This window comes from Pelodiscus sinensis, chromosome 3, assembly GCF_049634645.1.
Source record: "Pelodiscus sinensis isolate JC-2024 chromosome 3, ASM4963464v1, whole genome shotgun sequence".
NCBI classification, from domain to species: domain Eukaryota; kingdom Metazoa; phylum Chordata; order Testudines; family Trionychidae; genus Pelodiscus; species Pelodiscus sinensis.
Genome location: NC_134713.1, coordinates 120,107,752 through 120,117,491, shown reverse-complemented (window position 1 = coordinate 120,117,491; position 9,740 = coordinate 120,107,752). Strand labels below are relative to the sequence as shown.

General features: G+C 65.7%; 39 non-coding genes across 39 annotated transcripts; 19 read left to right on the top strand and 20 right to left on the bottom strand.

Moving 5' to 3' along the window:
- Positions 1-199: 199 nt before the first annotated feature.
- TRNAR-ACG (transfer RNA arginine (anticodon ACG)) lies at positions 200-272 on the bottom strand. The gene has a single exon. It is a non-coding gene; the product is annotated as a tRNA-Arg (tRNA).
- Positions 273-489: 217 nt separating this feature from the next.
- Positions 490-562, bottom strand: TRNAV-CAC (transfer RNA valine (anticodon CAC)). The gene has a single exon. It is a non-coding gene; the product is annotated as a tRNA-Val (tRNA).
- Positions 563-853: 291 nt separating this feature from the next.
- TRNAW-CCA (transfer RNA tryptophan (anticodon CCA)) lies at positions 854-925 on the top strand. Its single transcript has one exon. It is a non-coding gene; the product is annotated as a tRNA-Trp (tRNA).
- Positions 926-1,141: 216 nt separating this feature from the next.
- Positions 1,142-1,214, bottom strand: TRNAR-ACG (transfer RNA arginine (anticodon ACG)). Its single transcript has one exon. It is a non-coding gene; the product is annotated as a tRNA-Arg (tRNA).
- A 217-nt stretch (positions 1,215-1,431) lies between these two features.
- Positions 1,432-1,504, bottom strand: TRNAV-CAC (transfer RNA valine (anticodon CAC)). The gene has a single exon. It is a non-coding gene; the product is annotated as a tRNA-Val (tRNA).
- A 139-nt stretch (positions 1,505-1,643) lies between these two features.
- TRNAG-GCC (transfer RNA glycine (anticodon GCC)) lies at positions 1,644-1,714 on the top strand. The gene has a single exon. It is a non-coding gene; the product is annotated as a tRNA-Gly (tRNA).
- Positions 1,715-1,795: 81 nt separating this feature from the next.
- TRNAW-CCA (transfer RNA tryptophan (anticodon CCA)) lies at positions 1,796-1,867 on the top strand. Its single transcript has one exon. It is a non-coding gene; the product is annotated as a tRNA-Trp (tRNA).
- Positions 1,868-2,071: 204 nt separating this feature from the next.
- TRNAH-AUG (transfer RNA histidin (anticodon AUG)) lies at positions 2,072-2,144 on the bottom strand. Its single transcript has one exon. It is a non-coding gene; the product is annotated as a tRNA-His (tRNA).
- A 218-nt stretch (positions 2,145-2,362) lies between these two features.
- Positions 2,363-2,435, bottom strand: TRNAV-CAC (transfer RNA valine (anticodon CAC)). The gene has a single exon. It is a non-coding gene; the product is annotated as a tRNA-Val (tRNA).
- A 139-nt stretch (positions 2,436-2,574) lies between these two features.
- TRNAG-GCC (transfer RNA glycine (anticodon GCC)) lies at positions 2,575-2,645 on the top strand. The gene has a single exon. It is a non-coding gene; the product is annotated as a tRNA-Gly (tRNA).
- An 81-nt stretch (positions 2,646-2,726) lies between these two features.
- TRNAW-CCA (transfer RNA tryptophan (anticodon CCA)) lies at positions 2,727-2,798 on the top strand. Its single transcript has one exon. It is a non-coding gene; the product is annotated as a tRNA-Trp (tRNA).
- A 234-nt stretch (positions 2,799-3,032) lies between these two features.
- TRNAR-ACG (transfer RNA arginine (anticodon ACG)) lies at positions 3,033-3,105 on the bottom strand. The gene has a single exon. It is a non-coding gene; the product is annotated as a tRNA-Arg (tRNA).
- A 218-nt stretch (positions 3,106-3,323) lies between these two features.
- TRNAV-CAC (transfer RNA valine (anticodon CAC)) lies at positions 3,324-3,396 on the bottom strand. The gene has a single exon. It is a non-coding gene; the product is annotated as a tRNA-Val (tRNA).
- A 139-nt stretch (positions 3,397-3,535) lies between these two features.
- On the top strand, positions 3,536-3,606 carry TRNAG-GCC (transfer RNA glycine (anticodon GCC)). The gene has a single exon. It is a non-coding gene; the product is annotated as a tRNA-Gly (tRNA).
- An 80-nt stretch (positions 3,607-3,686) lies between these two features.
- TRNAW-CCA (transfer RNA tryptophan (anticodon CCA)) lies at positions 3,687-3,758 on the top strand. The gene has a single exon. It is a non-coding gene; the product is annotated as a tRNA-Trp (tRNA).
- Positions 3,759-3,980: 222 nt separating this feature from the next.
- Positions 3,981-4,053, bottom strand: TRNAR-ACG (transfer RNA arginine (anticodon ACG)). The gene has a single exon. It is a non-coding gene; the product is annotated as a tRNA-Arg (tRNA).
- A 217-nt stretch (positions 4,054-4,270) lies between these two features.
- On the bottom strand, positions 4,271-4,343 carry TRNAV-CAC (transfer RNA valine (anticodon CAC)). The gene has a single exon. It is a non-coding gene; the product is annotated as a tRNA-Val (tRNA).
- A 139-nt stretch (positions 4,344-4,482) lies between these two features.
- Positions 4,483-4,553, top strand: TRNAG-GCC (transfer RNA glycine (anticodon GCC)). The gene has a single exon. It is a non-coding gene; the product is annotated as a tRNA-Gly (tRNA).
- Positions 4,554-4,634: 81 nt separating this feature from the next.
- Positions 4,635-4,706, top strand: TRNAW-CCA (transfer RNA tryptophan (anticodon CCA)). The gene has a single exon. It is a non-coding gene; the product is annotated as a tRNA-Trp (tRNA).
- A 216-nt stretch (positions 4,707-4,922) lies between these two features.
- On the bottom strand, positions 4,923-4,995 carry TRNAR-ACG (transfer RNA arginine (anticodon ACG)). The gene has a single exon. It is a non-coding gene; the product is annotated as a tRNA-Arg (tRNA).
- A 218-nt stretch (positions 4,996-5,213) lies between these two features.
- TRNAV-CAC (transfer RNA valine (anticodon CAC)) lies at positions 5,214-5,286 on the bottom strand. The gene has a single exon. It is a non-coding gene; the product is annotated as a tRNA-Val (tRNA).
- A 139-nt stretch (positions 5,287-5,425) lies between these two features.
- Positions 5,426-5,496, top strand: TRNAG-GCC (transfer RNA glycine (anticodon GCC)). The gene has a single exon. It is a non-coding gene; the product is annotated as a tRNA-Gly (tRNA).
- An 81-nt stretch (positions 5,497-5,577) lies between these two features.
- On the top strand, positions 5,578-5,649 carry TRNAW-CCA (transfer RNA tryptophan (anticodon CCA)). Its single transcript has one exon. It is a non-coding gene; the product is annotated as a tRNA-Trp (tRNA).
- Positions 5,650-5,853: 204 nt separating this feature from the next.
- Positions 5,854-5,926, bottom strand: TRNAR-ACG (transfer RNA arginine (anticodon ACG)). The gene has a single exon. It is a non-coding gene; the product is annotated as a tRNA-Arg (tRNA).
- A 218-nt stretch (positions 5,927-6,144) lies between these two features.
- Positions 6,145-6,217, bottom strand: TRNAV-CAC (transfer RNA valine (anticodon CAC)). Its single transcript has one exon. It is a non-coding gene; the product is annotated as a tRNA-Val (tRNA).
- A 139-nt stretch (positions 6,218-6,356) lies between these two features.
- Positions 6,357-6,427, top strand: TRNAG-GCC (transfer RNA glycine (anticodon GCC)). The gene has a single exon. It is a non-coding gene; the product is annotated as a tRNA-Gly (tRNA).
- An 81-nt stretch (positions 6,428-6,508) lies between these two features.
- Positions 6,509-6,580, top strand: TRNAW-CCA (transfer RNA tryptophan (anticodon CCA)). Its single transcript has one exon. It is a non-coding gene; the product is annotated as a tRNA-Trp (tRNA).
- Positions 6,581-6,790: 210 nt separating this feature from the next.
- TRNAR-ACG (transfer RNA arginine (anticodon ACG)) lies at positions 6,791-6,863 on the bottom strand. Its single transcript has one exon. It is a non-coding gene; the product is annotated as a tRNA-Arg (tRNA).
- Positions 6,864-7,081: 218 nt separating this feature from the next.
- Positions 7,082-7,154, bottom strand: TRNAV-CAC (transfer RNA valine (anticodon CAC)). The gene has a single exon. It is a non-coding gene; the product is annotated as a tRNA-Val (tRNA).
- Positions 7,155-7,293: 139 nt separating this feature from the next.
- On the top strand, positions 7,294-7,364 carry TRNAG-GCC (transfer RNA glycine (anticodon GCC)). The gene has a single exon. It is a non-coding gene; the product is annotated as a tRNA-Gly (tRNA).
- An 81-nt stretch (positions 7,365-7,445) lies between these two features.
- TRNAW-CCA (transfer RNA tryptophan (anticodon CCA)) lies at positions 7,446-7,517 on the top strand. The gene has a single exon. It is a non-coding gene; the product is annotated as a tRNA-Trp (tRNA).
- A 204-nt stretch (positions 7,518-7,721) lies between these two features.
- Positions 7,722-7,794, bottom strand: TRNAR-ACG (transfer RNA arginine (anticodon ACG)). The gene has a single exon. It is a non-coding gene; the product is annotated as a tRNA-Arg (tRNA).
- Positions 7,795-8,012: 218 nt separating this feature from the next.
- Positions 8,013-8,085, bottom strand: TRNAV-CAC (transfer RNA valine (anticodon CAC)). Its single transcript has one exon. It is a non-coding gene; the product is annotated as a tRNA-Val (tRNA).
- Positions 8,086-8,224: 139 nt separating this feature from the next.
- TRNAG-GCC (transfer RNA glycine (anticodon GCC)) lies at positions 8,225-8,295 on the top strand. Its single transcript has one exon. It is a non-coding gene; the product is annotated as a tRNA-Gly (tRNA).
- Positions 8,296-8,376: 81 nt separating this feature from the next.
- Positions 8,377-8,448, top strand: TRNAW-CCA (transfer RNA tryptophan (anticodon CCA)). The gene has a single exon. It is a non-coding gene; the product is annotated as a tRNA-Trp (tRNA).
- A 495-nt stretch (positions 8,449-8,943) lies between these two features.
- TRNAV-CAC (transfer RNA valine (anticodon CAC)) lies at positions 8,944-9,016 on the bottom strand. The gene has a single exon. It is a non-coding gene; the product is annotated as a tRNA-Val (tRNA).
- A 139-nt stretch (positions 9,017-9,155) lies between these two features.
- Positions 9,156-9,226, top strand: TRNAG-GCC (transfer RNA glycine (anticodon GCC)). Its single transcript has one exon. It is a non-coding gene; the product is annotated as a tRNA-Gly (tRNA).
- An 81-nt stretch (positions 9,227-9,307) lies between these two features.
- TRNAW-CCA (transfer RNA tryptophan (anticodon CCA)) lies at positions 9,308-9,379 on the top strand. The gene has a single exon. It is a non-coding gene; the product is annotated as a tRNA-Trp (tRNA).
- Positions 9,380-9,583: 204 nt separating this feature from the next.
- TRNAR-ACG (transfer RNA arginine (anticodon ACG)) lies at positions 9,584-9,656 on the bottom strand. The gene has a single exon. It is a non-coding gene; the product is annotated as a tRNA-Arg (tRNA).
- Positions 9,657-9,740: the final 84 nt, after the last annotated feature.

Below are 9,740 nucleotides of genomic sequence, written 5' to 3'. Positions count from 1 at the left end.
GCGGGCGAGGAGGCCCGGTCACGGCAATGGAGCGGCGCTGAAAGCCGCGGCCAGTGTTCCTCTTGGCCCCGTGGGGCACGCGCTTTTCCTGGCCGCCGGGGGAAGGAGAACAAAGAAGGGGAGGAAAGGGAAAGGGAAAGGGAAAGGGAAAGGGAAAGAAAAAAAAAAAGCACCCGCATCCCGGAAGGTGCCGTCACCACAAGCCAGGCAGGAGTCGAACCTGCAATCTCCTGATCCGTAGTCAGGCGCGTTATCCGTTGCGCCACTGGCCCACGCCTCCAGGTGAGGCGCGGGGGGGGCCGGCGCCAGGACCGAGGGTGCTGCCCGCCCGGGCTTCTTTCTCCCAGCAGCACCGAAGAGAACGGCGGACAAAAGGCTGCCGTAGGCCCAGAGCAGCGAGCGAGAGGGCACGAGCGCACGCCCAGGCGGCGAGCAGCTGCCCACTTGTGCAAGCCTGCGTTTTTCCAGGCCCCACGGCAAAAGGAGGCCTGTTTCTGCCTGGTTTCGAACCAGGGACCTTTCGCGTGTGAAGCGAACGTGATAACCACTACACTACAGAAACCCAGGGCCCGACACGGCCACTGAGGGGCCTGCCGGAGAGGCCCCCTTTGGCTGGCAGGCCGCCGCCGCCTCGGGCCCTGGCAGGTGGCCGCACGGCCGAGAGCACAGGCTCCGCTCGAAGGCCAGTTCCTCCCAGCAAGGCATTGGTGGTTCAGTGGTAGAATTCTCGCCCGCCACGCGGGAGGCCTGTGTTCGATTCACGGCCAATGCAGCCCCTTCTTTTTCCGCCGCGGCTCCTTCCCGGCCCCGCTGCCCGCCCTCGCAGCACCAAGAGCTGCAGGGCCTGCCGGCTGGCCTCGTGGCGCAACGGCAGCGCGTCTGACTCCAGATCAGAAGGCTATGTGTTCAAATCACATCGGGGTCAGGCGGGCGAAAAGTTTGGCGGGCGAGGAGGCCCGGTCACGGCAATGGAGCGGCGCTGAAAGCCGCGGCCAGTGTTCCTCTTGGCCCCGTGGGGCACGCGCTTTTCCTGGCCGCCGGGGGAAGGAGAACAAAGAAGGGGAGGAAAGGGAAAGGGAAAGGGAAAGGGAAAGGGAAAGAAAAAAAAAAAGCACCCGCATCCCGGAAGGTGCCGTCACCACAAGCCAGGCAGGAGTCGAACCTGCAATCTCCTGATCCGTAGTCAGGCGCGTTATCCGTTGCGCCACTGGCCCACGCCTCCAGGTGAGGCGCGGGGGGGGCCGGCGCCAGGACCGAGGGTGCTGCCCGCCCGGGCTTCTTTCTCCCAGCAGCACCGAAGAGAACGGCGGACAAAAGGCTGCCGTAGGCCCAGAGCAGCGAGCGAGAGGGCACGAGCGCACGCCCAGGCGGCGAGCAGCTGCCCACTTGTGCAAGCCTGCGTTTTTCCAGGCCCCACGGCAAAAGGAGGCCTGTTTCTGCCTGGTTTCGAACCAGGGACCTTTCGCGTGTGAAGCGAACGTGATAACCACTACACTACAGAAACCCAGGGCCCGACACGGCCACTGAGGGGCCTGCCGGAGAGGCCCCCCTTGGCTGGCAGGCCGCCGCCGCCTCGGGCCCTGGCAGGTGGCCGCACGGCCGAGAGCACAGGCTCCGCTCGAAGGCCGGTTCCTCCCAGCAAGGCATTGGTGGTTCAGTGGTAGAATTCTCGCCCGCCACGCGGGAGGCCCGTGTTCGATTCACGGCCAATGCAGCCCCTTCTTTTTCCGCCGCGGCTCCTTCCCGGCCCCGCTGCCCGCCCTCGCAGCACCAAGAGCTGCAGGGCCTGCCGGCTGGCCTCGTGGCGCAACGGCAGCGCGTCTGACTCCAGATCAGAAGGCTATGTGTTCAAATCACATCGGGGTCAGGCGGGCGAAAAGTTTGGCGGGCGAGGAGGCCCGGTCACGGCAATGGAGCGGCGCTGAAAGCCGCGGCCAGTGTTCCTCTTGGCCCCGTGGGGCACGCGCTTTTCCTGGCCGCCGGGGGAAGGAGAACAAAGAAGGGGAGGAAAGGGAAAGGGAAAGGGAAAGAAAAAAAAAAAGCACCCGCATCCCGGAAGGTGCCGTCACCACAAGCCAGGCAGGAGTCGAACCTGCAATCTCCTGATCCATAGTCAGGCGCGTTATCCGTTGCGCCACTGGCCCACGCCTCCAGGTGAGGCGCGGGGGGGGGCCGGCGCCAGGACCGAGGGTGCTGCCCGCCCGGGCTTCTTTCTCCCAGCAGCACCGAAGAGAACGGCGGACAAAAGGCTGCCGTAGGCCCAGAGCAGCGAGCGAGAGGGCACGAGCGCACGCCCAGGCGGCGAGCAGCTGCCCACTTGTGCAAGCCTGCGTTTTTCCAGGCCCCACGGCAAAAGGAGGCCTGTTTCTGCCTGGTTTCGAACCAGGGACCTTTCGCGTGTGAAGCGAACGTGATAACCACTACACTACAGAAACCCAGGGCCCGACACGGCCACTGAGGGGCCTGCCAGAGAGGCCCCCTTTGGCTGGCAGGCCGCCGCCGCCTCGGGCCCTGGCAGGTGGCCGCACGGCCGAGAGCACAGGCTCCGCTCGAAGGCCGGTTCCTCCCAGCAAGGCATTGGTGGTTCAGTGGTAGAATTCTCGCCCGCCACGCGGGAGGCCCGTGTTCGATTCACGGCCAATGCAGCCCCTTCTTTTTCCGCCGCGGCTCCTTCCCGGCCCCGCTGCCTGCCCTCGCAGCACCAAGAGCTGCAGGGCCTGCCGGCTGGCCTCGTGGCGCAACGGCAGCGCGTCTGACTCCAGATCAGAAGGCTATGTGTTCAAATCACATCGGGGTCAGGCGGGCGAAAAGTTTGGCGGGCGAGGAGGCCCGGTCACGGCAATGGAGCGGCGCTGAAAGCCGCGGCCAGTGTTCCTCTTGGCCCCGTGGGGCACGCGCTTTTCCTGGCCGCCGGGGGAAGGAGAACAAAGAAGGGGAGGAAAGGGAAAGGGAAAGGGAAAGGGAAAGGGAAAGGGAAAGGGAAAGGGAAAGAAAAAAAAAAAGCACCCGCATCCCGGAAGGTGCCGTCACCACAAGCCAGGCAGGAGTCGAACCTGCAATCTCCTGATCCGTAGTCAGGCGCGTTATCCGTTGCGCCACTGGCCCACGCCTCCAGGTGAGGCGCGGGGGGGGGCCGGCGCCAGGACCGAGGGTGCTGCCCGCCCGGGCTTCTTTCTCCCAGCAGCACCGAAGAGAACGGCGGACAAAAGGCTGCCGTAGGCCCAGAGCAGCGAGCGAGAGGGCACGAGCGCACGCCCAGGCGGCGAGCAGCTGCCCACTTGTGCAAGCCTGCGTTTTTCCAGGCCCCACGGCAAAAGGAGGCCTGTTTCTGCCTGGTTTCGAACCAGGGACCTTTCGCGTGTGAAGCGAACGTGATAACCACTACACTACAGAAACCCAGGGCCCGACACGGCCACTGAGGGGCCTGCCGGAGAGGCCCCCTTTGGCTGGCAGGCCGCCGCCGCCTCGGGCCCTGGCAGGTGGCCGCACGGCCGAGAGCACAGGCTCCGCTCGAAGGCCGGTTCCTCCCAGCAAGGCATTGGTGGTTCAGTGGTAGAATTCTCGCCCGCCACGCGGGAGGCCCGTGTTCGATTCACGGCCAATGCAGCCCCTTCTTTTTCCGCCGCGGCTCCTTCCCGGCCCCGCTGCCCGCCCTCGCAGCACCAAGAGCTGCAGGGCCTGCGGCTGGCCTCGTGGCGCAACGGCAGCGCGTCTGACTCCAGATCAGAAGGCTATGTGTTCAAATCACATCGGGGTCAGGCGGGCGAAAAGTTTGGCGGGCGAGGAGGCCCGGTCACGGCAATGGAGCGGCGCTGAAAGCCGCGGCCAGTGTTCCTCTTGGCCCCGTGGGGCACGCGCTTTTCCTGGCCGCCGGGGGAAGGAGAACAAAGAAGGGGAGGAAAGGGAAAGGGAAAGGGAAAGGGAAAGGGAAAGGGAAAGAAAAAAAAAAAGCACCCGCATCCCGGAAGGTGCCGTCACCACAAGCCAGGCAGGAGTCGAACCTGCAATCTCCTGATCCGTAGTCAGGCGCGTTATCCATTGCGCCACTGGCCCACGCCTCCAGGTGAGGCGCGGGGGGGGCCGGCGCCAGGACCGAGGGTGCTGCCCGCCCGGGCTTCTTTCTCCCAGCAGCACCGAAGAGAACGGCGGACAAAAGGCTGCCGTAGGCCCAGAGCAGCGAGCGAGAGGGCACGAGCGCACGCCCAGGCGGCGAGCAGCTGCCCACTTGTGCAAGCCTGCGTTTTTCCAGGCCCCACGGCAAAAGGAGGCCTGTTTCTGCCTGGTTTCGAACCAGGGACCTTTCGCGTGTGAAGCGAACGTGATAACCACTACACTACAGAAACCCAGGGCCCGACACGGCCACTGAGGGGCCTGCCGGAGAGGCCCCCTTTGGCTGGCAGGCCGCCGCCGCCTCGGGCCCTGGCAGGTGGCCGCACGGCCGAGAGCACAGGCTCCGCTCGAAGGCCGGTTCCTCCCAGCAAGGCATTGGTGGTTCAGTGGTAGAATTCTCGCCCGCCACGCGGGAGGCCCGTGTTCGATTCACGGCCAATGCAGCCCCTTCTTTTTCCGCCGCGGCTCCTTCCCGGCCCCGCTGCCCGCCCTCGCAGCACCAAGAGCTGCAGGGCCTGCCGGCTGGCCTCGTGGCGCAACGGCAGCGCGTCTGACTCCAGATCAGAAGGCTATGTGTTCAAATCACATCGGGGTCAGGCGGGCGAAAAGTTTGGCGGGCGAGGAGGCCCGGTCACGGCAATGGAGCGGTGCTGAAAGCCGCGGCCAGTGTTCCTCTTGGCCCCGTGGGGCACGCGCTTTTCCTGGCCGCCGGGGGAAGGAGAACAAAGAAGGGGAGGAAAGGGAAAGGGAAAGGGAAAGGGAAAGGGAAAGAAAAAAAAAAAGCACCCGCATCCCGGAAGGTGCCGTCACCACAAGCCAGGCAGGAGTCGAACCTGCAATCTCCTGATCCGTAGTCAGGCGCGTTATCCGTTGCGCCACTGGCCCACGCCTCCAGGTGAGGCGCGGGGGGGGGCCGGCGCCAGGACCGAGGGTGCTGCCCGCCCGGGCTTCTTTCTCCCAGCAGCACCGAAGAGAACGGCGGACAAAAGGCTGCCGTAGGCCCAGAGCAGCGAGCGAGAGGGCACGAGCGCACGCCCAGGCGGCGAGCAGCTGCCCACTTGTGCAAGCCTGCGTTTTTCCAGGCCCCACGGCAAAAGGAGGCCTGTTTCTGCCTGGTTTCGAACCAGGGACCTTTCGCGTGTGAAGCGAACGTGATAACCACTACACTACAGAAACCCAGGGCCCGACACGGCCACTGAGGGGCCTGCCGGAGAGGCCCCCTTTGGCTGGCAGGCCGCCGCCGCCTCGGGCCCTGGCAGGTGGCCGCACGGCCGAGAGCACAGGCTCCGCTCGAAGGCCGGTTCCTCCCAGCAAGGCATTGGTGGTTCAGTGGTAGAATTCTCGCCCGCCACGCGGGAGGCCCGTGTTCGATTCACGGCCAATGCAGCCCCTTCTTTTTCCGCCGCGGCTCCTTCCCGGCCCCGCTGCCCGCCCTCGCAGCACCAAGAGCTGCAGGGCCTGCCGGCTGGCCTCGTGGCGCAACGGCAGCGCGTCTGACTCCAGATCAGAAGGCTATGTGTTCAAATCACATCGGGGTCAGGCGGGCGAAAAGTTTGGCGGGCGAGGAGGCCCGGTCACGGCAATGGAGCGGCGCTGAAAGCCGCGGCCAGTGTTCCTCTTGGCCCCGTGGGGCACGCGCTTTTCCTGGCCGCCGGGGGAAGGAGAACAAAGAAGGGGAGGAAAGGGAAAGGGAAAGGGAAAGAAAAAAAAAAAGCACCCGCATCCCGGAAGGTGCCGTCACCACAAGCCAGGCAGGAGTCGAACCTGCAATCTCCTGATCCGTAGTCAGGCGCGTTATCCGTTGCGCCACTGGCCCACGCCTCCAGGTGAGGCGCGGGGGGGGGCCGGCGCCAGGACCGAGGGTGCTGCCCGCCCGGGCTTCTTTCTCCCAGCAGCACCGAAGAGAACGGCGGACAAAAGGCTGCCGTAGGCCCAGAGCAGCGAGCGAGAGGGCACGAGCGCACGCCCAGGCGGCGAGCAGCTGCCCACTTGTGCAAGCCTGCGTTTTTCCAGGCCCCACGGCAAAAGGAGGCCTGTTTCTGCCTGGTTTCGAACCAGGGACCTTTCGCGTGTGAAGCGAACGTGATAACCACTACACTACAGAAACCCAGGGCCCGACACGGCCACTGAGGGGCCTGCCGGAGAGGCCCCCTTTGGCTGGCAGGCCGCCGCCGCCTCGGGCCCTGGCAGGTGGCCGCACGGCCGAGAGCACAGGCTCCGCTCGAAGGCCGGTTCCTCCCAGCAAGGCATTGGTGGTTCAGTGGTAGAATTCTCGCCCGCCACGCGGGAGGCCCGTGTTCGATTCACGGCCAATGCAGCCCCTTCTTTTTCCGCCGCGGCTCCTTCCCGGCCCCGCTGCCCGCCCTCGCAGCACCAAGAGCTGCAGGGCCTGCCGGCTGGCCTCGTGGCGCAACGGCAGCGCGTCTGACTCCAGATCAGAAGGCTATGTGTTCAAATCACATCGGGGTCAGGCGGGCGAAAAGTTTGGCGGGCGAGGAGGCCCGGTCACGGCAATGGAGCGGCGCTGAAAGCCGCGGCCAGTGTTCCTCTTGGCCCCGTGGGGCACGCGCTTTTCCTGGCCGCCGGGGGAAGGAGAACAAAGAAGGGGAGGAAAGGGAAAGGGAAAGGGAAAGGGAAAGAAAAAAAAAAAGCACCCGCATCCCGGAAGGTGCCGTCACCACAAGCCAGGCAGGAGTCGAACCTGCAATCTCCTGATCCGTAGTCAGGCGCGTTATCCGTTGCGCCACTGGCCCACGCCTCCAGGTGAGGCGCGGGGGGGGGCCGGCGCCAGGACCGAGGGTGCTGCCCGCCCGGGCTTCTTTCTCCCAGCAGCACCGAAGAGAACGGCGGACAAAAGGCTGCCGTAGGCCCAGAGCAGCGAGCGAGAGGGCACGAGCGCACGCCCAGGCGGCGAGCAGCTGCCCACTTGTGCAAGCCTGCGTTTTTCCAGGCCCCACGGCAAAAGGAGGCCTGTTTCTGCCTGGTTTCGAACCAGGGACCTTTCGCGTGTGAAGCGAACGTGATAACCACTACACTACAGAAACCCAGGGCCCGACACGGCCACTGAGGGGCCTGCCGGAGAGGCCCCCTTTGGCTGGCAGGCCGCCGCCGCCTCGGGCCCTGGCAGGTGGCCGCACGGCCGAGAGCACAGGCTCCGCTCGAAGGCCGGTTCCTCCCAGCAAGGCATTGGTGGTTCAGTGGTAGAATTCTCGCCCGCCACGCGGGAGGCCCGTGTTCGATTCACGGCCAATGCAGCCCCTTCTTTTTCCGCCGCGGCTCCTTCCCGGCCCCGCTGCCCGCCCTCGCAGCACCAAGAGCTGCAGGGCCTGCCGGCTGGCCTCGTGGCGCAACGGCAGCGCGTCTGACTCCAGATCAGAAGGCTATGTGTTCAAATCACATCGGGGTCAGGCGGGCGAAAAGTTTGGCGGGCGAGGAGGCCCGGTCACGGCAATGGAGCGGCGCTGAAAGCCGCGGCCAGTGTTCCTCTTGGCCCCGTGGGGCACGCGCTTTTCCTGGCCGCCGGGGGAAGGAGAACAAAGAAGGGGAGGAAAGGGAAAGGGAAAGGGAAAGAAAAAAAAAAAGCACCCGCATCCCGGAAGGTGCCGTCACCACAAGCCAGGCAGGAGTCGAACCTGCAATCTCCTGATCCGTAGTCAGGCGCGTTATCCGTTGCGCCACTGGCCCACGCCTCCAGGTGAGGCGCGGGGGGGGGCCGGCGCCAGGACCGAGGGTGCTGCCCGCCCGGGCTTCTTTCTCCCAGCAGCACCGAAGAGAACGGCGGACAAAAGGCTGCCGTAGGCCCAGAGCAGCGAGCGAGAGGGCACGAGCGCACGCCCAGGCGGCGAGCAGCTGCCCACTTGTGCAAGCCTGCGTTTTTCCAGGCCCCACGGCAAAAGGAGGCCTGTTTCTGCCTGGTTTCGAACCAGGGACCTTTCGCGTGTGAAGCGAACGTGATAACCACTACACTACAGAAACCCAGGGCCCGACACGGCCACTGAGGGGCCTGCCGGAGAGGCCCCCTTTGGCTGGCAGGCCGCCGCCGCCTCGGGCCCTGGCAGGTGGCCGCACGGCCGAGAGCACAGGCTCCGCTCGAAGGCCGGTTCCTCCCAGCAAGGCATTGGTGGTTCAGTGGTAGAATTCTCGCCCGCCACGCGGGAGGCCCGTGTTCGATTCACGGCCAATGCAGCCCCTTCTTTTTCCGCCGCGGCTCCTTCCCGGCCCCGCTGCCCGCCCTCGCAGCACCAAGAGCTGCAGGGCCTGCCGGCTGGCCTCGTGGCGCAACGGCAGCGCGTCTGACTCCAGATCAGAAGGCTATGTGTTCAAATCACATCGGGGTCAGGCGGGCGAAAAGTTTGGCGGGCGAGGAGGCCCGGTCACGGCAATGGAGCGGCGCTGAAAGCCGCGGCCAGTGTTCCTCTTGGCCCCGTGGGGCACGCGCTTTTCCTGGCCGCCGGGGGAAGGAGAACAAAGAAGGGGAGGAAAGGGAAAGGGAAAGGGAAAGAAAAAAAAAAAGCACCCGCATCCCGGAAGGTGCCGTCACCACAAGCCAGGCAGGAGTCGAACCTGCCATCTCCTGATCCGTAGTCAGGCGCGTTATCCGTTGCGCCACTGGCCCACGCCTCCAGGTGAGGCGCGGGGGGGGGCCGGCGCCAGGACCGAGGGTGCTGCCCGCCCGGGCTTCTTTCTCCCAGCAGCACCGAAGAGAACGGCGGACAAAAGGCTGCCGTAGGCCCAGAGCAGCGAGCGAGAGGGCACGAGCGCACGCCCAGGCGGCGAGCAGCTGCCCACTTGTGCAAGCCTGCGTTTTTCCAGGCCCCACGGCAAAAGGAGGCCTGTTTCTGCCTGGTTTCGAACCAGGGACCTTTCGCGTGTGAAGCGAACGTGATAACCACTACACTACAGAAACCCAGGGCCCGACACGGCCACTGAGGGGCCTGCCGGAGAGGCCCCCTTTGGCTGGCAGGCCGCCGCCGCCTCGGGCCCTGGCAGGTGGCCGCACGGCCGAGAGCACAGGCTCCGCTCGAAGGCCGGTTCCTCCCAGCAAGGCATTGGTGGTTCAGTGGTAGAATTCTCGCCCGCCACGCGGGAGGCCCGTGTTCGATTCACGGCCAATGCAGCCCCTTCCTTTTCCGCCGCGGCTCCTTCCCGGCCCCGCTGCCCGCCCTCGCAGCACCAAGAGCTGCAGGGCCTGCCGGCTGGCCTCGTGGCGCAACGGCAGCGCGTCTGACTCCAGATCAGAAGGCTATGTGTTCAAATCACATCGGGGTCAGGCGGGCGAAAAGTTTGGCGGGCGAGGAGGCCCGGTCACGGCAATGGAGCGGCGCTGAAAGCCGCGGCCAGTGTTCCTCTTGGCCCCGTGGGGCACGCGCTTTTCCTGGCCGCCGGGGGAAGGAGAACAAAGAAGGGGAGGAAAGGGAAAGGGAAAGGGAAAGAAAAAAAAAAAGCACCCGCATCCCGGAAGGTGCCGTCACCACAAGCCAGGCAGGAGTCGAACCTGCAATCTCCTGATCCGTAGTCAGGCGCGTTATCCGTTGCGCCACTGGCCCACGCCTCCAGGTGAGGCGCGGGGGGGGGGCGGCGCCAGGACCGAGGGTGCTGCCCGCCCGGGTTTCTTTCTCCCAGCAGCACCG